This window comes from Canis lupus, chromosome X (genome assembly GCF_048164855.1).
Source record: "Canis lupus baileyi chromosome X, mCanLup2.hap1, whole genome shotgun sequence".
NCBI lineage: Eukaryota > Metazoa > Chordata > Mammalia > Carnivora > Canidae > Canis > Canis lupus.
This window is the reverse complement of record NC_132876.1, coordinates 89,522,346-89,545,392: the sequence shown is the minus strand read 5'-3', so window position 1 is coordinate 89,545,392 and position 23,047 is coordinate 89,522,346. Positions and strand designations below refer to the sequence as shown.

At 41.9% G+C, this 23,047-nt stretch overlaps 1 protein-coding gene across 5 annotated transcripts in view; it reads left to right on the top strand.

The window, feature by feature from the left end:
- USP9X (ubiquitin specific peptidase 9 X-linked) overlaps positions 1-23,047 on the top strand; it is a 482,368-nt gene that overhangs the window by 316,845 nt on the left and 142,476 nt on the right. For 2 of the 5 annotated variants that reach the window (XM_072817571.1, XM_072817567.1), the window contains exon 1: positions 13,528-14,288. The exons of 2 other annotated variants lie outside the window; for them this stretch is intronic. The gene's annotated coding sequence lies outside the window, so the exon portion shown is untranslated. Of the gene's footprint in view, positions 1-13,527; positions 14,324-23,047 lie in introns of those variants that run through there. One more of the 5 variants, XM_072817570.1, reaches the window with a different exon arrangement.

Below are 23,047 nucleotides of genomic sequence, written 5' to 3'. Positions count from 1 at the left end.
TCATACAGTTTTTTTTTTTAAAGATTTTACTTATTTATTCATGAGACACACACACACACACACACACACACACACACACACACACACACAGGAAGAGACATAGGCAGAGGGAAAAGCAGGCTCAATGCGGGGAGCCTGATGCGGGACTTGACCCCAGGACTCCAGGATCATGCCCTGGGCTGAAGGCAGGTGCTAAACCACTGAGCCACCCAGGGATCCCCCAGGTTTATGGTTCAAAGGAGTGGTCAGGATTGAATATATAAATAGGGAGCAGCCCTCGGTACATATATGGTATAAAGCTATTAAACAGCACTAAATACAATACTGAATTTCATTCGTTCTTCAAAGCACAGTTTTTTTTTTTTTACATCTTCAGATCTTTGCAATTGGAACAAGTCTTTTTTTTTTTTTTTAAGATTTATTTATTCATGAGAGAGAGAGAGAGGCAGAGAGGCAGAGATACAGGCAGAGGGAGAAGCAGGCTCCCCACAGGGAGCCCAATGCAGGACTTGGTCCCAGTACTCCAGGATCATGTCCTAAGCAAATACTCAACCGCTGAGCCACCCAGGTGTCCTGAAATTGGAATGAGTCTTCAACACTAAATATAGTCTTCAATTATTATGATTGACTGTTTTCTTTCTTAGTATCATTTAAAATAATGATGTGTCTTACAACTGATGGCACCCCAGATTCAGTGAAACCGTGATGATAATAGTAAAAATGATGATGCTATTGAGCACGTACTAGTGTGTGTCAGACACTGTGCTAAACCACTTCCATGATTATCTTTACATGTAGTTACAAGAATGTTAAGTGCTCAGATGCTGGGACATGACTGCATGGATCTTGAATTCTGGCTCTGAGTTTACAAACCATATGACCTTGGCCAAATGCTTACTCTGTTTGTGCCCGAGTTACCTCATCTCTAAAATGGGATGATAATAGTGCCTAACTTACAGGTTTATTATGAGGATTAAAGGAATTAATACCCGTGTAGTTCTTATAACAGTGCTTAACAGGATAACTGCTAAATTGTTAAACATGATTAACAAATTAATATTGTTGGGATCCCTGGGTGGCGCAGCGGTTTGGCGCCTGCCTTTGGCCCAGGGCGCGATCCTGGAGACCCGGGATCGAATCCCACGTCGGGCTCCCGGTGCATGGAGCCTGCTTCTCCCTCTGCCTGTGTCTCTGCCTCTCTCTCTCTCTCTCTCTCTCTCTCTCTCTCTCTGACTATCATAAATAAATAAAAATTTAAAAAAAAAAAAAAACAAATTAATATTGTTAAAACTGGCAAATATATGTATGTAAAAATTTATCAAGCATGAAATCTTGCCATTTACAATGACATGGATGGAGCTAGAGAGTATTATGCTAAGCAGAATAAATGTCAGAAAAAGATAAATACCATGATTTCACTCATAGGTGGAATTTAAGAAACAAACGAGTTTGGGACGCCTGAGTGGCTCAGCGGTTGAGCATCTGCCTTTGGCTCAGGGCGTGATCCTGGAGTTCCAGGATCGAGTCCTGCATCAGGCTCCCTGCGTGGAGCCTGCTTCTCCCTCTGCCTGTGTCTCTGCCTCTCTCTGTGTGTTTCTCATAAATAAATAAATGAAATCTTAAAAAGAAAAAAAGAAGCAAGTAATCAATAGTTGCCAGATTAAAAAAAAAAACAGACGAGCAAAGAGAAAAAGGCAAACTAAGAAACAGATTCGATGGTTACCAGAGGAGAAGTCGGTGGGGAGATGGGTGACATAGGTGATGGGGATTAAGGAGGGCACTTGTGATGAGCACTGGGTGTTGTATAGAATTGCTGAATCACTATTTTGTACACCTGAGACTATAACACTCTATGTTAACTAACTGGAATTTAAATAAAAACTTAAAAAGAACAATGTTTCAAGTCAAAAAAATTCATCATCAACTCTTTAATGCAATTTACCCACATTACTGTATTATTATTTTATACCTCAATAAAAGAAGAAAACCCAAACAAAAAAGTTTGTTGCAAAAGATTGTCTTTTTTTATTTATATGTATTTTTATATTTATATGTATTTTTATATTTATATATGTATATATGATATATATATATATATATATATATTTTTTTTTTTTTTTTTTTTGGAGTGACTGGGTGGCTTAGTCTGTTAAGTGTCTGCCTTCCGTTCAGGTCATGATCCCAGGGTCCTAGGGTCAAGCCCTGCATGGAGCAGGGAGCCTGCTTCTCCCTTTCCCTCTGCCCCTCTCCCAGCTTGTTCTCTCTCAAATAAATAAAATCTAAAGATAAAAACTTAAAGATTTTATGTATTTGGGAGAGAAAGTGAGCAAGCGGCTGGAGGAGCAGAGGGAGAAGGACAAGCAGACTCAGCACTGAGTGTGGAGCCTAAACCAAGAGTCGGCCACTCAACCACCTGAACTATCCATGTGTCCCCATTTGCAAGATATTTTAAGTGACAAAATGCAAGGTACAGAAAATAAATAGCATGAATGAATGTTTTTTGACGTGAATAAATATATATATTTTTTTAGTCTTTTTTTTTTTTTTTTAAGATTTATTTATCTATTTATTCAGAGAGAGAGAGAGAGGCAGAGACACAGGCAGAGGGAGAAGCAGGCTCCATGCAGGCAGCCCAACGTGGGACTCGATCCCGGGTCCCCAGGATCACACCCCGGGCTGCAGGCAGCACTAAACTGCTTCGCCACCGGGGCTGTCCCTGAAGTGAATAAATATTTTAAAAATGGTTATGTATTCATATCAACTATTTTTCAAAATAAGTAAAGGAAATAGAATTTTAAAAGATTGGTGGAAAATATATCAAAATTACATTTTAGCCACAATATAGCACAATCCATTTTAGCCAATATACCACAATCACATTTTAGCATTATAGGGGTTGTTTATGTTTCTTAATTTTCCAAACATTCTTAATTTGGTTACATTATTTCTATAAATTTTTTTAAAAGATTTTATTTGAGAAAGAGGGGCAGAAGCAGGTTCCTTGCTGAGCAGGGAGCCTGACTTGGGGCTCCATCACATTCCCTGGGATCATGACCTGAGCCAAAAGCAGATGCTTAACCAACTGAGCCACCCAGGCGCCCCTATTTCTATCATTTTTTAAAGGAGTATTCATAAGAAAAATCGGGAAGGTAATACACAAAAATGATAGAGATCATTGGTTTTGGTGATAGATGTAAGGAAAATTCCTTCTATTTGCCATTTTGTAATGTTATATTACATATACAATAATGTTTTTTGTGACACATATGCAGGTTTTATTTTGTTTAAGCATCTGGTGTCCATGTTAGGCTTGGAACAGCCTGGTTATACCACCTGTTACACTAGCATTCCTAGTACACATTGAAAAGATACTATAAATCGCTATTTTGGTATACAGTCCTATATTTGTTGAAGGACTTGATAAAGCAGAAAAGACTGGCTGATTTGGAAACAATGTAGTTTTTCTCCAGTCCTCTAGCCAACCAAGTGAACAATGCAGCCACAAACAACACATTTCTGCAAACCGCTACTTGAATCTGAAAACCAAAGAACAGAGCGGGAGCAGGGATGTCCTCTGCATTACCTAGACCAACCCAAGAAGAAGCAAGAGGTCCTGAAAAGAATCCAAAAATAAAAAGAAGGGAGAGGGATCCCTGGGTGGTGCAGCGGTTTAGCGCCTGCCTTTGGCCCAGGGCGTGATCCTGGAGACCCGGGATCGAATCCCACGTCGGGCTCCCAGTGCATGGAGCCTGCTTCTCCCTCTGCCTGTGTCTCTGCCTCTCTCTCTCTCTATGTGACTATCATAAATAAATAAAAAAAAATAAAAAAAAGAAGGGAGAAACTGATGCTATATAGTTGACAAATCATTTGTATTTTTTCTAAAAAAAACATAAATTTTGCCTAAAAGAGGCAAAACACAAGAGCTGAGAAAGAATAGCTGTTTCCAGCAGTCAAAAATGAAATGCTTAGAAGACAAATATAAATGAAAACAAAAAATAGAAACCTCACTAAATGTGATTGAAAGAAAGCCTTTTTGTATTTGTGAAAAGTTTGAATTGCAGAGTATATTTAGAGAAATAGCAATTAATTACATCTTATATGTATAAAGTAATTATATGTATTGTAATATATGTAGGAGTGCCTGGGTGGCCCAGTCTGTTACTTGTCTGACTTATGATTTCTGCTCAGGGCATGATCTCATGGGTGGTGGGTTGGAGCCCTGGGTTGGGCTCTTCACTCAGTGAGGGGTCTGCTTGAGATTCTCTCTCTCCCACTGCTCCTGCCCCTACTTGTGCAGGCACACACACTCTCTCTCTCAAATAAATAAATGTTTAAAAACTGCACTGGTCCCTTTTTACATAGATCACTTTTGATAAATACGGTACTATAAATGTATTTTCTCTTTTCTCTCTCTCTTTTTTTTAAAGGTTTTATTTATTTATTCATGAGAGACAGAGAGAGGCAGAGACACAGTCAGAGGGAGAAGCAGGCTCCCCGCGGGGAGCCTGATGTGGGACTCTATCCCGGGACCCTGGGACCAGGCCCTGGACCGAAGGCAGGCAGTAAACCACCGAGCCACCCGGGCTGCCCTCTTTTCTCTCTCTCTTTTTTTTTTATTTTTTTAATTTATGATAGTCACACACAGAGAGAGAGAGAGAGGCAGAGACACAGGCAGAGGGAGAAGCAGGCTCCATGCACCGGGAGCCCGACGTGGGATTCGATCCCGGGTCTCCAGGATTGCACCCTGGGCCAAAGGCAGGCGCCAAACCGCTGCGCCACCCAGGGATCCCTCTCTTTTCTCTTTTTAATGATTAGTTTAAAATAACATTTTCTCTAGCTTTCTTGATTGTAAGAATACAGTATATAGTACATTAACAAATTATATGTTACTGACAGACTATGTTATCAGTAAGGCTTCTGGTCACCAGTAGGCTATCATTAGTTAAGTCTTTGGGGAGTCCAGTTTTAAAACTTACATCGATTTTTTTTTTTAAAGATTTTATTTATTTATATATTCATGAAAGACACAGAGGGAGAAGCGGGCACCCTGCATGGAGCCCGATGTGGGACTTGATCCCGGGACCCCAGGATCACGCCCTGGGCCAAAGGCAGGCACTAAACTGCTGAGCCACCCAGGGATCCCCTTACATTAATTTTTGACTGTGTTGGGGGTTGATGTCGCCAAACTCTGTTGTTCCAAGGCCAACTGTATATTATATATTAGCATATGAATTCTTTGTTAGAAGTCCTGAAGGAAGTGACTCTCAAACTTCAGTAGCCTGTAGTAGTGTCACCCTGGGTTGCCTCTTTAATTTGAACCATTAGCCCTTCTTCCATTGATTCTAGAAAGCTCTGTGTGAAACAGAGCCCTCAAGTCATTCTGTGCTTTCTTCAAATGCTTAGAGACGCTACTTTAATAGTTAAGAATGATGTAGGAGTTTAGTATTTTAACAAATCTTACTAAAATTTCAGAAGAACTGTATTGAGAGACAAGACTAAATAATTATGATTTTGTTTATACTGTTGATTTGACTGATGCCTTTTTAAAAATCCAATGATAGGGCAAGCATAAAACTCAAGATGTGTTCTGTCTGAATACCATTTTCTAATTTAGTAAATTCTTTTTTTTTTTTTTTTTAAGATTTTATTTATTTATTCATGAGAGACAGAGAGAGGCAGAGTCACAGGCAGAGGGAGAAGCAGGCTTCCTGCAAGAAGCCTGAAGCAGGACTCCATTCCGGCATCATGCCCTGAGCCGAAGGCAGATGCCCAACCGCTGAGCCCCCCTGGCATCCCTAATTTAATAAATTCTAAATTATGTTGTAGTACATGAAGTAGTAGCAAATGAGCATATTTATGAGCTTGCAGTATTGTGATTTATAAGAAATATATGTTTGGTCATTCAGATGACCAAAATATACTTCTATCGTTAATCTTCATCCAAGTTTCCTGGCTCATAGCTAGCTAGCTCCCAAAATCCTTGGAATTTCCTGAGCAGTAAGAGCAGTGGGAGCATCTTTTTTCATATTTGGCTTTTTGTCCATATTTCCTAAAACTTTATTGCTTCAGAGCCATAAAGGTGAAATTGGTGTCTTCTTATTTATAACAAGCCCTCTTTCCACCACAACTGGGTATATGTTAATGACTTCTGTCATTAACAAGTCTCCAGGTGACTTCTGGAAAGCACCTAGGAATAGGGGCTGGTTGCCAGGAGAACCAACCATATGATTGGAGGGTTAGAACTTTCAGTTACTCCCACACCCTTAATCTCTGGGGAGCAAAGAGGGACCAGAGATTCAATAGATCACCAGTGGTCATTGATTAAGTTAATCCCATCTGTATCATAAAGCCTCCTTGAAAACCCAAAAGGGAGAAGCTTCAGAGAGCTTCCAGGTTGGTGAACAAATGGAGATATGAGAGGATGGCACATTTGGATAGAGGCACAAAAATTCCGTGCCTCTTACCCATACCCATCCCTATGCATCTCTTCATCTGGCTGTTCTTGAGTTTTGTCCTTTAAAAAAATTTTTTTTTAAAGATTTTATTTATTTATTTATTTATGAAAGACACACAGAGAGAGGCAGAGACACAAGCAGAGGGAGAAACAGGCTCCACGCAGGGAGCCTGATGTGGGACTCTACTCAATCCCGGGATTCAGAGATCAGGCCTTGAGCTAAAGGCATACAGACACTCAACTGCTGAGTCATCCAGGCATCCCTCACTCTAGCAAATTAATCGAACCTAGGGCTGGTGTCATGGGAACCTTTGATTTATAGCCATTAGTTCAGAAGCATCAGTAACATCCTGGATTGGCTATAGACATCTGAAGTAGGGTGAGGGTGGCATTCTTGTAGGACCAAGCCCTTATCTGTAATGCAAGGTGGGAGTCATTGGAACCTCCAATCTCCAATCTATAGCTGGTTTGTCAGAAGCACAGGTAACAATCTGGAATTGCAGTTTGGCATCTAAAGTGAAGTGGACTCTTGGTGGGACTTGATCCCTTAACTTGTGGAATGTGATGCTCTTCTCTGGGTGGATAGTGTCAGAATTAAGTTGAATTGTAGGACACCCACCTGGTGTCAGAATCTTAATTGGTGATGTGGGGGGGAAAAACCACTTCCCTCCCACACACATGTTGAAACTGGTGATCAGAATCTTGGAGCTTAAAACTGATTACTTTTTTCTGGCATAAGCAATGATATTAGAGTAGACTTTGGAGAAACTTTAGCAAAAGGAAAAATTGAAAACTTGTGTTACTACAAAATTTCCAGGCTGGCCATGAAGAAATAGGGAGGGTATGCTAAGGCAGAAAGCAAGATGGAACTGAGGTTTTACCAGGCTGCAAGCATGTGGAGAGAATGTAGTAAGAATTTGGCTTGGCGTTTGAATTACGAAATGGTTGGTCTGGGTGACTGCAGTGCAATTTTTATTGTAAAAATGGTTGAGAAAATCAGGTTGACTTTGCTGGTTCACATTTAAATTATGAGGCTTAGATTTTAGCTAGATAAGACCTGGAACATTTGGCACACACAAGACAGAGCTGAGCTATACCACTGTTAAGGAGCTCTTAGTTTAGTAGAACTAGCATTGGGCCATGTCTCAAGTCATGCTGAAGCTACTTGCCTATGCCATAAAAGTAATAGAAGATCCAGGCTTCCAAGGAGGCATAGTTGTCATTCTCCAACTGGGAAAATGTGTATTTCTTAGGCCTAGATGAAGTAAGTAAGACTGGAAGTAAAAATAAAAGGATCAGATTATTTTGCCCTATGGTAGGTTATATAAAATATAACCTAATATAAACAGAACCCTTCAAATTTTAAATAAAACCCAGGAGATTCTAAAACTCTAGAATAAAAGGAGTGAAATAATACCCTGAAGTTGATGTACAGGTCCTTGGCTGGGAATAGGTCAGTTTTAGAGAGATTCTCCCACAGTGGGATAGACAGACTATTTTTTTTTTAAGATTGATTAATCAATTTAGTTTTTTTGAGCGAGAGCACATGTGCGTGAGTCTAGGGAGGGGTGGAGGGAGAGAATCTCAAGCAGACTCCCACTGTGCAAAACCACCTGAGATTATGACCTGACAGAAACCAAGAAACCAAGAGTCAGTCTGTTGCTTAACCCACTGAACCACCCAGACATCCCTTACCATATTTTATATTGAAGATGGTAAGTCATTGTGGACTTTCCTCATTCCATTCAAATCACAAAGCCTTCTCTAGGATACATATTAGCAATTTTATATTTGCTTGGCATTAACCCAGAAGACCTTTTCACAAGTATGAAGCAGTTAATCCCTTGTCTCTAGAACTTTGGAATGTGTGGCCCTGAAAGTATTAAGTGGTATCAATTTAGGAAGGCCTGTCCTTTTTCGTTTTTTTTTTTTTTTTTTTAAGATTTTTAAAATTTATTTATTCATGATAGACATAGAGACTGATAGAGAGAGGCAGAAACACAGGCAGAGGGAGAAGCAGGCTCCATGCCGGGAGCCCGACACGGAACTCGATCCGGGGACTCCAGGATCGCGCCTTGGGACAAAGGCAGGCACTAAACCACTGGGCCACCCCGGGGTCCTCCTTTTTTGTTTTAATTGAAATATAGTTGATACACAATGTTAGTTTAGTTTTAGGTGGACAACACAGTAATTGTACAATTCTAAAATTTGCTGTGCTCACCACAAGTATACCTATAATCTGTTACCATACAACGCTATTGTAATACTGTGGACTGTATTCCCTATGCTGGGCCTTTTATCCCATACTTTTATACTTTTTTATTTCATATCTGGAAAACTGGACCTCCCACTCCACTTCTTTTTGCCTGTCCCCAACCCCCATCCCTCTAGCAACCACTGGTGTGTTCTCCATATTTATGGGTCTGTTTCTGCTTTGTTTTGGCTTTTAGATTACACATATAAGTGAAATCCTATGGTATTTGTCTTTCTCTGACTTCTTTCACTTTGTGTCTGTTCTTTAAGATAAATGTCCTAGTAAACAATGAGTATACTTATTAAGCATTTCTGGTTGGACAAATAAGAGTGCAGTGAGAGATTTTATGAGGAAATGGAATATGATAAGGCTTTGCTTTACCAAGACAGAACCAGGAAGTAAAAAATTACAGTTTTAAAAACCAAGGGGGGATCCTTGGGTGGCTCAGTGGTTTAGTGCCTGCCTTTGGCCCGGGGCGTGATCCTGGAGACCCGGGGAGTCCCACGTCTGGTTCCTTGCATGGAGTCTGCTTCTCCCTCTGCCTGTGTCTCTGCCTGTGTCTCTGCCTCTCTGTCTCTCCCTCTCTGGGACTCATGAATGAATAAATAAAACCTTTAAAAAAAAAAAAGGAAAAGAAAAACCAAGGGGCACCTGGGTGGCTCAGTTATTTAAGGGTCAGTCTTTTAATTTCTGCTCAAGTCTTGACCTCAAGGTCTTGGGTTCGATCCCCAAGTGGGGCTCCCTGCTGCGGGGAGGAACCTCTTGGAATTCTCTCCCCCTCTCCTCACCCTCATGCAGGCACATGTTCTCTCTCTCTCTCTCTCTCTCTCTTTTTTTAAAGATTTTATTTATTTATTCATGATAGTCACAGAGAGAGAGAGAGAGAGAGAGAGAGAGAGAGAGGCAGAGACACAGGCAGAGGGAGAAGCAGGCTCCACGCAGGGAGCCCGATGTGGGATTCGATCCTGGATCTCCAGGATCACGCCCTGGGCCAAAGGCAGGCGCCAAACCGCTGCGCCACCCAGGGATCCCCCTTTTTTTTTTTTTTTTAAAGATTATGTTCTCTCTCTTAAATAAGTCTTTTTAAAGAAAAAGAGTGAGAAACCAAAATGAAGGAAATGAGAAGGAAAGCCAGGACTGTATGGACTTTAAGGAGCTTGCACTATGGCATTGAGCCTCTTCTTTTAACTCCAAACTGTTCATTGCCTAGCCCATTAACTGAGTGGAAGGTGTCAAAAGTGCGCAGTCCTGTAGGCCACACCCACTCTGGGAGCCAAGGTGCACATGGTAGCTTTGTGCTAGGAAAGAGTGAGCTGCTGGTGAGTTTGACTTGATAGACTAAGTCCCCCTAGAACTGCTGGTGGGAGTGCCATTTATAGGTTAAACCATATGAAACAATTTCCCCCCACTTTTTAAAGTTTATGGTAAAATAAATATAAAACATGAAAGCAATCGTTTTAACCATTTTTAAGTGTACTGTTCATTGGCTTTGAGCAGCACATTCAGTGTTGTGCAGTTATGTTTTCAGCCCCAGAATTTTTTCACCATCCCAAACAGAAACATCTTACCCATTAAACAATTACTTCCCCATTCCCTCCTCCCCCAGCTCCTTGTAACCTCTATTCTGCTTGCTATGAATTAGTCTGTTTATAGGTACCTTATGAGGTAGAATCATACAATATGTAACCTTTTGAGTCTGGCTTCTTTCACTTAGCACAGTGTTTTCAAGGTCCATTCATGTTGTAGCATGTCTTGGAATTTCATTCCTTTTGAAGTCTGAATAATATTCCATTGTGTGTATGTACCACATCTGTTTTTCCACTCACCTATTGGACATTTCGATTGTTTCCACATTTTGGCTATTGTGAATAGTGCTGCCATGAACAAGGATGACAAGTATTTCAGTTCCTGATTTCAGTTGTTGTGGGTACATACTTAGTGGAATTGCTGGTCCATAGGGTGATTTTATGTTTAGATTGTGGGGAGCTGCCAAACTGTTTTCTATAGCAGCTGCCGCATTTTACATTCCCAGCAGCAGTTTGCAAGTGTTCCAATTTCTCCACATACTTGCCAGCACTTTCTATTTTCTTAAAAAAAAAAAAAAATTATTATAGCCATCCTAATGGGTGGTAAGTGGTATCTCATTGTGGTTTTGATTTGCATTTCCCTCAAGACTAGTGATGTTGAGTTTCTTTTCATGTGCTTATTGCTAAAAAGTCTGCTGGGATTTTGATAGGGATCAGGTTGACTCTGAAGATCAATTTGGGGGGTATTGCTATCTAACAAAATTAAGTCTTCTAATCCTTGAACACGGCCTGTTTTTTTCATTTATTTTGGTCATCTTTAATTTCTTTTAATGATGTTTTGTAGTTTTCATTGTACAAATCTTGCACTTCTTTTGTTAAATTCTTTTGTTAAATTCATTCATTACTATTTTATTATTTTTGAGGTAATAGAATTGGTTTCTTTATTTCAGATTGCTTATTGCTAGCATATAAAAATATAATTGATCTATTATTTATCTTATATGTTGCAACTTTGCTAAACTCATTTATTAAGCTCTATTAGTTTTCTGTAGTGAATTTCCCAGGATTTTCTATATCTGCAAAGGGGGATAGAGGTGGCTTAATTGTTCCTTTCTTACCTTTGTGTCTTTCAGTTCTTTTTCTTCCTGTGGTTTGAACCGCAAGTACAATGTTGAATAGAATTGGTGAGAGTGGACATCCTTGTTAACACTGCTCTTTTGATAGGGTTAAAAGACAGGTGCTTTTTTTTTTTTAATTATTTATTTATGTATTCATGAGAGACACACAGAGAGAGAGGCAGAGGCAGAGGGAGAAACAGGCTCCATGCAGGGAGCCCGATGCGGACCCCGGGACTCCAGGATCACACCCTGCCTGAGCTGAAGGCAGATGCTTAACTGTCGAGCCACACAGGCATCCCTAAAAGACAGGTGTTAAACACTTTCCAATCCTGTCTGGTGATCATGGGTAAATGACTTATCCTATTTCTTTATCTAAAATTAGTGATAGCAATATATGTTCTGGCTTACCTCACAGAGTTCTGAGGATTAAGTAAAATCATGTGGCTAACAAACCTACAGTGTACACAGATGGTAGTGTCTGCTCTCTAGAGGCTCATAAGCTAATGGAGAAGAAAAGCCATTCATGGAAATAATTATAAAAACAAGGTAAAATGTGCTATGAATTATTAGGGCTATGAATTTTTTCTTGAATACCTTATTATATAATTTTTGTGGTGAAAACAGTCCAGTAATGTATAGTGAAATGATTTTAAAGATACTAGTAATGTGCTGCCATCCCCAATTAGTTTGGATTCCATTTTAACAACTGTATTACAAATTAACATAGTTATAGCATAACTAAGTCTAACTCTTTTCCATACAAAATATAATCTTACTTAACAAGGGCTTGCTACGATTTCAAATTTAGTGTCCAGAAGCATTTTTAAGTCAAAAGGAAATCTGTGGTAAATTTGGGACTGCATTTCTTTTCTCTCCATTTGGGCACTGAAAGTAGGTTGTATAGAATTGATCTAAGCACACCGTTTATTTGAAATTAGCCTGATAACCTTCGTTTTTGGAATATAAACCTGTAGAAAATAGCCCATGACATACATAGTGAATGTCATGGGTTCTTAAGGGTTTTCCTGGTTCTGACACAGAATTGGACTGATGATTTGGCAAAAGAGGCTAATCTTGCTGTTGAAACTGCTTTGTCCCTATGCCTTCCGTGGCATTTTATAATTTTTTCTTTGCTGTTTTAAGAGCTCCTATGGTCAAAGGGCGGTCAAAGTCAATACGGTTGTGAGGAAGCCCAAGTGCTTTCAGGTACTGATGCTACAGGATCATGTGAATTAGTTTCTTAGAGCACCTGCTTCATAGAGTGGGGGGGAGCTCCCCAATCCGACCATGTTCCCCCCCACCCCGCAGTAGATAGCCACACCTTCCCCCTATCGGCGAGGAGCAGGTGGCCAGGCCCTTAAGACCTCGCACTGCTGCCACCCCCAAGGTATCCGCCCAGTGGGCCTGGCTGGCTCACCCGCCAAGTGACGCGGGTTAGCTCTGCCCCCCCCAGACCCCCACGCACTGCGGGTGCGACCGCTCAGCGCGTGGTCTCGAGATCTTGTCTTTCTGCTACCCCTCCCCCCAACAATCCCGGAAAAAGGGGGGGGTTGGTGACGTCATCATCCGGGCACTCGCCGGCGGGGCCACGGTTCACAATGGAACAAAAACAAGCGGCCCAAGTCAAACTCTGAGCGACGCAGCTGCGGTTTGCGCGATTAACCCTGTCCTGGCCACACACTCTGCTAGTCCTGAACTCCCAGCTCCTCCTCTGGCGTTTGCCAGATCCTTCCGGACTTCCCTTCCCCCACTTTTCCCTGTCCTCGTGTCACCTCTGCTCTCACATCGTTCTCAATATGAATGATTTGGAACACCGTTGCCGGTCGTAGCGCGATCCTGAACGGGCCGGCCGGAAGAAACGGTCCTGCGTGAACAGTCTTTACCGCATTGTTTTCCCCTCCCCCACTCCAGCTCCCCGGGTTCCAAACGTCTCTCGCCTGGCCCGGCTTCCCAGTAGCACGCCCAACTCTCCCTGGCTCTGGGTAGAGGAGGGAGCAGCAGGAGCAGCTGAGGGAGGAGGAAGGGAGGGGGGAGGGGGTGTAGGGAGGAGGAGAAGGGCCTTGAGGGGCGGGGCCTTGAGGGGCGGGGCTTGGCGGGGGCGGGATCCTCGCGGCTTTGGGCGGTGCTGGGGCTAGTGGGAGTCTGCGCCGCCGCGCTGCTGCCTCCACCGCCTCCAGTGCTGCTGCCGCCGCCGCTACCGCCGCCGCCGCCACTGGCCGAGCGGTTTTTTTTCCTTTTTTTTCTTTTTTTCTTTTTTTTTTGGTTTGCCGGATCCGCCATATTGGCGAGGACGGGCATCCGCGGCTGCGGAAGCTAGTCTCCGCTGCCGCCGGAGCCGCAACCTCTCAGTACCCGGCCCGTCCGGGCCTCAGCCGTGCGGGGCCCCTCCCCGCGTTGCTCCCCTCACAGGCCTCGCGGGAGCCCGCCGCTGCCGCCTCTCTCCCGGGAGGCGGCCGCCCCAGCCCCCGGTGCTCCGGTCGGTGCCGGGAGCAAGGAGCGACCCGCAGCAAAGCGATCAGGCCCAGAGCCGGTAAAGAGGCGGCGACCAGGGGAAGGTGAAGCCGCCGCTGCAGGAGGAGGAGCAGGAGGAGGTGACGCAGGAGAAACGCACCGTCCGGAGCCCGTCTGAGCTCAGCGAGAACCCCGGCCCGAAGGGAGAAGGGGGAAGAGGGCCGCCGCCGCCGCCGGCTGAGGAGGAGGAGGAGGAGGCGGCCGCGGCCACTGCTGCTGAAGGGCGGGCGCGGCGAGCGGCGAATTCCGGCGCCCCCTGTGTAGCTCCCTGGTCTTCACGCCCGTAGCCTCTCGACCCACTTTGTCGCCAGTCACCCCCGGGCCTGGGATGCACCCAGGGTTGCCCTTGCCCTGGGACTGAGTCTTGCAGCTGCCTGCTGCTTCCGCGTGCCCTGGTTGTGAGGAGAAGACGCCTGTGTCGTGCGGTGAGTAGCTAGCCGCGCCGGGCCAACAGCTGGATGTAAGTGAGGGGAGGAGGCCGAGGGGGGTGTGAGAGCCCAATGTTTCTTCCTCGGCCGGCGGCTGGCCGGGCCGGGGCCTTTCCGGTTCCCCCTCCTCGGCCCCTGGTTGGGCGAGCGCGCACGGCGCGGGTGGGGGCGCGGGGCTGTGTTGTGTGTCGAGCCGGCGTCCCGGGAGCGTGTCTGTGTGTTTTGGACTGTAAGGGAAAATGGCTGACGGCTTCGTCCCTCCCCCTCCTCCCCCTTCCAGTCCTGTCTGGGGTCGAGTAGGAGGATGGAGTCTCAGGGCCCGGCGTGCAGCCCCCGCAGCGGCGCCTGGGGGCCGGGTCGGCGGCGGGGCCTACTCGCCCTCGGCCCTGGGGCTTACAGCCCGACGCTCGGCGAACTCACGGCCGCTCTCCTCCCCAGTCTCGTTCCACTTGACACCAAACGCCATTACTGAGGTGGAGTGATTTGGAGCAGCAGAGCTAGGCCTCGGCTACGCCTGGCTATCAGGCCCGACGACTTGTCCGCCTCCCCCCCACCCTCCCGCGATAACCGGCAGCTTCTCCTCAGCCCTGTGGCCTGGGAGCCTGGGCCCGGTTATCGGCCTCCTACACCTCCTTCGCCCCCCTTCATTTGCTGAAGGCCAAAGCCCCGAAAGATGTTTTGATGCAGAAATCGCCTCCAAGCTAACTTGGACCCACCACCTTTCTATTTTTAACTGTTTCTGAGAAAATATTAGCCTGTGCGAGCTTGTTGATAAGGACCCTTCAGATTCGTGTGGTACGAGGCTTCCGGTTCGGTAAATTGCTTATTTTTCATTCATTGTAAAATATTAGGTTAAGTTACGGAGCAGGTGTATACGTTGTTTTGTAATCTTTGTAGGGACTTCTGTGGCGACTGGAATTTACACGGGAATTTTTTTTAAGACTTCCAATAGAACTTGCTTAGACTAAGCGTATTTTTTGAAAGTTCTATAGGAATAACGTTAATTGGAGTTTCCACGGTGCAGTTTACAGGTGTGTGTAATTTCTTCAGATTGTCTTTGAATTTAACTGAGCGAGTTGTAGTTGTAAATATTCGTGCCTTATTTTGAGCCCAGGGAAGGAAATATCTGTAGCCTCTTTTCCCTGGAAACTCATGAGCCTCCTAAATCTACATAACGTTTGTATACCTTCAGTTTTGAGGAAGAATCTGGGCTGTATTTATTGATTAGGAAACTTTTCAGCTGGTACTTAACCCTGTCTTGGAGCTCATTATCTCTACTCTTAGTGATTATATAGTAAGGACTCCTTAACCACGACTAGCTTGAACTATGACTAGCTTGACTTTCTTAATCCGTACACTTGAATTTAAAAATAGAGACTGCAAACTCCTTTAGATCTCACTGGTCTGATTCAGTGGGCTGCCATTTTGGTTTCAGCAAATGCCTCTCAAGTTCTTGAAGATTAAGGTTTATTGTTCCAGTGTCTGCATAGAGTGAAAATCAGAAGTATTTGGAATTGGTGTTCCATGGGTGAACTCAAAATGTTATGTTTTGTTTCTTCTGTTTTAAAAAGGCATTTGGAGTAATTTTTCCTCCTAACCTGTTTTCCTTTTTTTTTTTTTTTTATGGACATTTGACTTGGAATTTTTAACCTGTTATCTTCATGTTCTCATGCCATTTCTTCCTTTTGTTTGCTGACCTTTGTAGTTTCTGAGAGGGAAAATTTCTGGAAGGTTTTAGTAACGGCAAGAACAGGGCATGTGAGAATCTAAATTCTTCAGAAAGTTACTTTGAAGGGCAGATTTTACCTTTAACCGAATTACTGTAATCTCTTGTTGGTGTTCCATAGTTCTCTTGTTTTATCGATGGAATGTTCAAGTAGGATTCACTTTGCATCTTTTTTTCTTCCAGGATCTTGAAATAAGTATTCTGACATCTCAAGAAGATGAGGGATTTCGTGGATGTCTCTTCAGAGATAATTTTTTTTTGACCTGGTATAAATAATGCACCTTACAGTTTTTGAAAATGGATGTCGTGACTGCTGGTTAAATTCTTAGTTGGACATAAGCAACTATTCTTTCAGCTTGCTTTTATTTGATAAGGTCAACTTTAGTGAAGTTTTTATGCTTCAGTTACAGAATTTTAATATTGAAACCAATTTTTGCTTAGGTTAAAGAAAGTTGTCTGAAATGTAGGGGGCGGTGTCAAAGGATCAATCCTCTTGTAAGTCTTTGGGGCAATTTAGTAAAGGATCTCATTCTGTGATTCTTGAGCTAGTTGGGTTTGTTTTTTGGTGTGTTTTTTTTTTGTTGTTGTTGTTGTTTTTAATTCTAAAATAATGTGATGGTTTCATAATAGCCTGAATATTTCCTCCCTTGCTGGTATGTTTTCTAAATCTTTAAGTTTTATTTTTAAAAATTGAAAAATATTTTAGTTTCCCTTTTTTTTGAGCTGTCACGTTTGTTCTTAAATTCTTTTCTTGGTATAGGCTCTAACATTAGTGTTGGAGAAGGGTTAATGCGTTGACCCTTAACCCTGACTGCACATTGGAATCTCTTAGGGGAGTTTGCGTGGGGGGGGGGGGGGGGGGGAATACGGATGCCTGAGTTACTCTCTAAGACTGATTAGGTCTGATATGGGTCCTGAGCAAAGATTTCTTTTAAAACCACTATGGGTGATTCTCATGCAGTTAAGGCTGAATACTACTGTTAATACTACTGCTGTCTTACTGGACTTTCAAGCAGATTTATAAGAAGATGGATTTTTTTCCACATGTTTTCAATTACTGCATAAATAATTCTCCATTATACAGATGAGGGATTGAGGTCTGTCAACCAGTGATGTTTCAACTATGGTGCCACATTACTGAAATGACACTGATCATTATTTAAAAAAAAAACAAACATACAGAACTTTGTTTCATGAACCAGAGTAGCTTTAGACTAAGATTTTAATAAAAATATGACAATTATCTGCAATTTGGGAAACACTTTGGTTACCCAGCGAGGTGCTAAAAGCTTTGCTGCAAGTAGGTTCTTCCTCTTCCATATGTCTCCCAACATGTTCTGGGTGATAGTTTAGTTGGTGGGTGTGTTTATGACTAAAATAATGTTAGGCAACATAACGTTCCTAAAAGATGTAAAATCCAGGCATTTGTCTCCCAGTAATTTATTTAAATCATCTCATAAATGAACATTTAGTATTATGTGAACTATTATCTCAGTTTGAAAATTCTGAAGTTTATTTAGCTTAGTTTAGAATCCGTGTAATTTCAACAAAAAGTTCTGAAAACTGAGGGTTTCATTTTGCACTTTTGTAGTATTGCTCAATAATTTTATGGAATAAATGAAATAGCAATAAACACCTTTATTTGGTGTTTATTTCTTTTAATTCTCTTGGTCCACTGTGTTAAATTGTGTATTGAGGCTGCGGGGAAAGCCTGCTAATGTAGAATCTATGAGCTTTCTTAATGTGGCACAAGATCTGTCAAAGATCTTTTTTTTTTTTTTTTAAGATTTTATTTACTGGAGAGAGGCAGACACCTAGGCAGAGAGAGGGAGAAGCAGGCTTTTCACAGGGAGCCCAATGTGGGACTCTCTGTGGGACTCGATCCCGATCACGGCCCTGGAGCCAAAGACAGATGCTCAACTGCTGAGCCACCCAGGCGTCCTGAGCAAATGGATTTTTAATTCTGTTTCTAGCCACTGTCTAACAATGATTTTTCTAACTCAGCTGTGTATCAGAATCACCTGTAGAGCTTTTTCAAAATCCATTTTCTAAAAAAAAAAATTCCTAGATCTTCCACTCTGGAAGTTATGATTGAATTGAATAAGTGGTGGAAACTAGGCATTAGAATAGCTCAAAAAATACTTTGGATGTTCAGCTAGGGAGTTCTTTGCATTTCATTTCAGGGAAAGGGGAGATCAGAGACTTTGCGTTTTGAGTCCTACCATTAGGCAGTGATATTCTCACTTTTTAGTTTTGCCACACTGCCAAAAATTCCAGGCAAAGTAGCAAAAAGTTCAGATGCTTGATTAAAATTTGGGAGAGACCACGATTCCAGAGTTTAATGTATACACACACAAATGCACAGAATATAGTCATTATCTCTTACTGAGCAGCATCTTGGAGTTATGGTTCCAGTCTTAATACTAGCATTACTGATAATCTGTTTTAAGTCCTTAGTTTGCTTTTTATCCATTCAACAAAAATTTATTGGGAATCTGCTGTGTACCAGACATTTTTCTGGAGATTGCTATTGTCTAGAAGCTTATGTTGTATCAAGTGAGGGGCATTGGACTAACTCATTTCTAAAGTCTCTCTTAGGTCTTTGTTATTTTATTTTTCTTAAAGATTTTATTTATTCATTCATGAGAGACACAGAGAGAGGCAGAGACACAGGCAGAGGGAGAAGCAGGCTCCACGAGGGAGCCTGATGTGGGATTTGATCCTGGAACTCCAGGATCACGCCCCAGGCCAAAGGCAGGCATTAAACCACTGAGCCACCCAGGGATTCCCTAACTTTGTTATTTATTGTGCTTCATAGATGGAGACTGGATTTTGTTCTAAGAAATCTACTTAGTTATGGTATAATTCAATGGAATTTTCCTTTTTCAGTTTCTTTTAGTTAATAGAATTTCATTCTGATCTCCAGTCTTCTCTAGCAAGCACAAATGTCAAGTGCAGTAGAAATGGATTAGAATTCTTGTATATTTGGTTTAGGAATAGCTATACTTGCAATGTTTTTAATTTTTTGTCAGGAATTACACACTCTGGTGTCTCACCTTTCCTCTTGCCATTCCTTTTTTGTATTGATGGTCTGTCAGTTACCTTTACACTGTTGGTATGTTTTTCTTTTTGTTTTATTTATTTTGTTCAGATGCTTTGATTTTTGTCCTCCAAATTTTAGGTTAGTGGCATTCATCTGATCAAACTCAAGATCCTAAGTCAATGATACATCTCTAGTAGCTAGAAAGTGCCTGGCACGTAGATATTCAGTAATTATTTGTTGGATGAATAGTCAGTTCATCACATTACATTCTGGTATGATTTTTCTCCATTTTTTTCTTTTTTCATAATTTTCTTTATTATTTGGAGTCACTTGCCCTGAAAATTGTTTTATGATGAGCAGTCCTGGAAGGAGTCTTAGACCTACTCAAACTCCTTTTCAGATGAAGAACATGCCTCAAAAAGTTGCTGAAGTAACTTAAGATAGTGTGCATAGAGTACATTCTACATGAAGCTCTTTCCGTATCTAATAAGGCACAGTAACTACTTTTTGAAATCCAATACCTTTGTAGTCATTGTCCTAAACTCACACTTAAATTTCTCTAAGGTGGTAGATAATAGGTAATAAGGTCAGCAATTCTGCCCTTTACCTTTGTTTATTCCAAAGCATGTAGAATATTATTTACAGTAACTGGCGAAATCTGGAGGAATACTTGACTTCCAGTACTTAGAACTGCATACAAAATTGATGTATCATCATATTTTGGCTCTTTTCAGTTTATCCTTCTGTAACTGATCAATCATAGAAGTTTTGAACACTTTAGACCCATATTGATTGGCCAGCCATTATCAGAGGAATTGTTTTCCTTGGCATGATTTTGACCTGGTTGTCTTGGATCCCAAGCTTGGATACAGAGCCTATGAAGTGGGAAAATAAGAAAATTTAGGCTGAAAAAAAGGAGTAGGAAAAGACTCCCTTTCCTATTCTATTTATGCTAGTTTCCTTTCTAGTGACTTTGGTGTTTATTAAAAGTTTAGGTTGTTGGTTCTTTCTTTCTTTTGTGGTCTTTGAGCTGGGTTTTTTTTTTTTTTTTTTTTTTTAAGATTTTATTTGTTCATGAGAGACACAAAGATATAGGCAAAGGGAGAAGCAGGCTCCCTGTGGGGAGCCCAATGGTGGGACTCAATCCCAGGATTCCAGGACTCCCGGATCATGACCTGAGCCAAAGGCAGATCACTGAGCCACCCAGGTGCCCCTCAGCTGGTTACTTTGAAGGAACTTCTGAACATTTATTCAATTAATTGAGACACCAGAAAACATGGAAATTATTACATGGTATTAGACTCATGTTGTATCTTAACAGAGTATTTTGTCTCAGATCAAGGTAGTGTAGGAAGATTTGATTGTTCGACTTGATAACGCTTCCCAAATTCAAATCTGGAATCAGCAAGTTTTTCTCTAAAAAGCCAGATTGGAATTGTTTTAGGTTTTGCATGTGAAGAGGAGACGTTGAGGATATTAGGTCAATTTTCTGTTAGTGGAATTAAAAATGATAGTTGGTGCAATTATTTGTAATTCAGGTCTAATAAGAATAGAATGGGGAGGCTCATAAATACAGTATTTTGCCTAATGGGGAATTTAAAGTTAGTGTTCCCTGTCATCAAATAAGTTGTAAATGTTCCTGTGTGAAATACATTCTCAGCTTGTGGGCTATACAAAAACAGGAGATTGGGTTTGGTCTTTCATCATAGTTGGCCCTGGTTTATTATTTTTTTTTTAATTTTTATTTTTTTTAAAGATTTTGTTTATTTTATGAGTGACAGAGAGAGGGGCCGAGACAGAGGTAGAGGGAGAAGCAGGCTCCATGCAAGGAGCCCGACATGGGACTTGATCCTGGGTCTCCAGGATCACGCCCTGGGCTGAAGATGGCGCTAAACTGCTGAGCCACCTGGGCTGCCCTTGGCCCTGGTTTAGGGCAAGGTTCTAAAACCTGTTGGTTTGTTAAAATAGATTTCTGGGCCCTGCCCCCTGAATTTGATTCAGTAAGTGTGGAATGGGGCGCAAGAATATATGTTTCTTTTTTTAAGATTTATTTATTCATGAGAGACAAAGAGAGAGGCAGAGACATAGCAGAGGGAGAAGCACGCTCCCCACAGGGAGCCCGATGCAGGATCCCAGGACTCTGGGATCACACCCTTAGCCAAAGGCAGATAGATGCTCAACCATTGAGCCACCCAGGCATCCAAAGAGTATATATATATATTTCTAACAAGTTCCCAAGTATGTAACCACCCTTGGAGAATTACTGGTTTAGACATGAATTCCAGCATATCTTATCTTTCTTCCGTCTTATTATTTTATCTCATTTTACTTGAATCCTTTTTATTTTGTACCTTAAATTCTGCACTTACATGTTAAATGCCTATTATGTGCTAAGTATTGTACCAGATAACAGGGATACAAGGTGAGCAAAACAGAATTGTTCCTGTCATATATACTGGTTAGAGTGAGCTTAAAAGTCAGTTTCCAGGGCTCCTAGATTGCTTAGTTGGTTAATTGTCTGACTTTGGCTCAGGTCATGATCCCGGGGTCCTGGGATTGAGCACCCCCCCCCCCCAGGTGGGCTCTCTCAGTGAGACGTCTATTTGTCCCTTTGCCCTTCCCTTGCTTGTTCTCTTTCTCTCTCAAATAAATAAATATCTTTATATTTAAAAAGATTAAATATAACAAACCCTTTAGAGCTAGAGTCTGTGAAACAAAGCACCATTTTGAAAGTGGGGCAATGGTGTTTAATGCTTGTTAAAGGCAAGCTAAGTTGGAAACGTTACAAAATACTTCATTAATTTGATGTCTTAGGAGATATTGTTCTGTATAAATGAATTTTTCAGATCACCAAAGCTTTTTTTATTTTTTAAAGATTTTATTTATTTATTCGTGAGAGACCCAGGGAGGCAGAAACAGAGAGAAGCTCGCTCCTCACTAGAAACCCGATGTAGGGCTCAATCCCCAGACGGGATCATGCCCTGAGCTGAAGGCCGACTCAACCACTGAGCTACCCAGGCGTGCCCCAATGCTTACTTTTAAATACTTAAAACCAACTAGTTATTTGATGGAAGGCTTTCTAAAGATATTATATATATTTTTTCATCTGATTATGAACTTAAACATACTCTGTTAAAAAGTCTGAAGAGCGTGAGGGAATAAAAGCAAAAAGCAGGGCGGCCCCGGGCGTGATCTTGGGGACCCGGGATTGAGTCCCACTTAGGGCTCCCTGCGTGGAGCCTGCTTCTCCCTCTGCCTGTGTCTCTGCCTCTCTCTGTGTGTCTCTCATGAATGAATAAATAAAATCTTTAGGGATCCCTGGGTGGCGCAGCGGTTTGGCGCCTGCCTTTGGCCCAGGGCGCGATCCTGAAGACCCGGGATCGAATCCCACGTCGGGCTCCCGGTGCATGGAGCCTGCTTCTCCCTCTGCCTGTGTCTCTGCCTCTCTCTCTCTCTCTGTAACTATCATAAATAAATAAAAAAAAAAATTAAAAAAAAAAAATAAAATAAAATCTTTAAAAAAAAAAGCAAAAAACAAAACACAAACCTCACGTTTGATAATTCCATCATGTCGAAACAACCATGTTAATTACGTGTGTGTTAAAAGTTCTCATCAGTTAAACAATTTACTAAGTCATGTACCCTCGTGTCTGCTGTCCTCTGCCTCCACTTACTCCTGCCTCAGGAATTGAGTGTGTGCCATTTGTTCATCCTTCCTAGGAGACAATTTTCATGTCCCTCCTCCCTCCCCCGCTCCTTTTTTAGATACTGCTTTTGTAAACACTGCTGCAAACTTTTATTATGAAGTTGATTTTCGTACAACTTCATAACTTAATTTCCCAACATTTTTTTCTTAACCCCCTCCCCCAATCCCTCATTTACTTGACTCTCCCAATTCTCCATATACTTCCTTATTCTTTCAGACTTGTATTTTATTCAGTATCTTTTTTTTTTTTTCTTTTAATTTGTTTATTCATGAACGACATA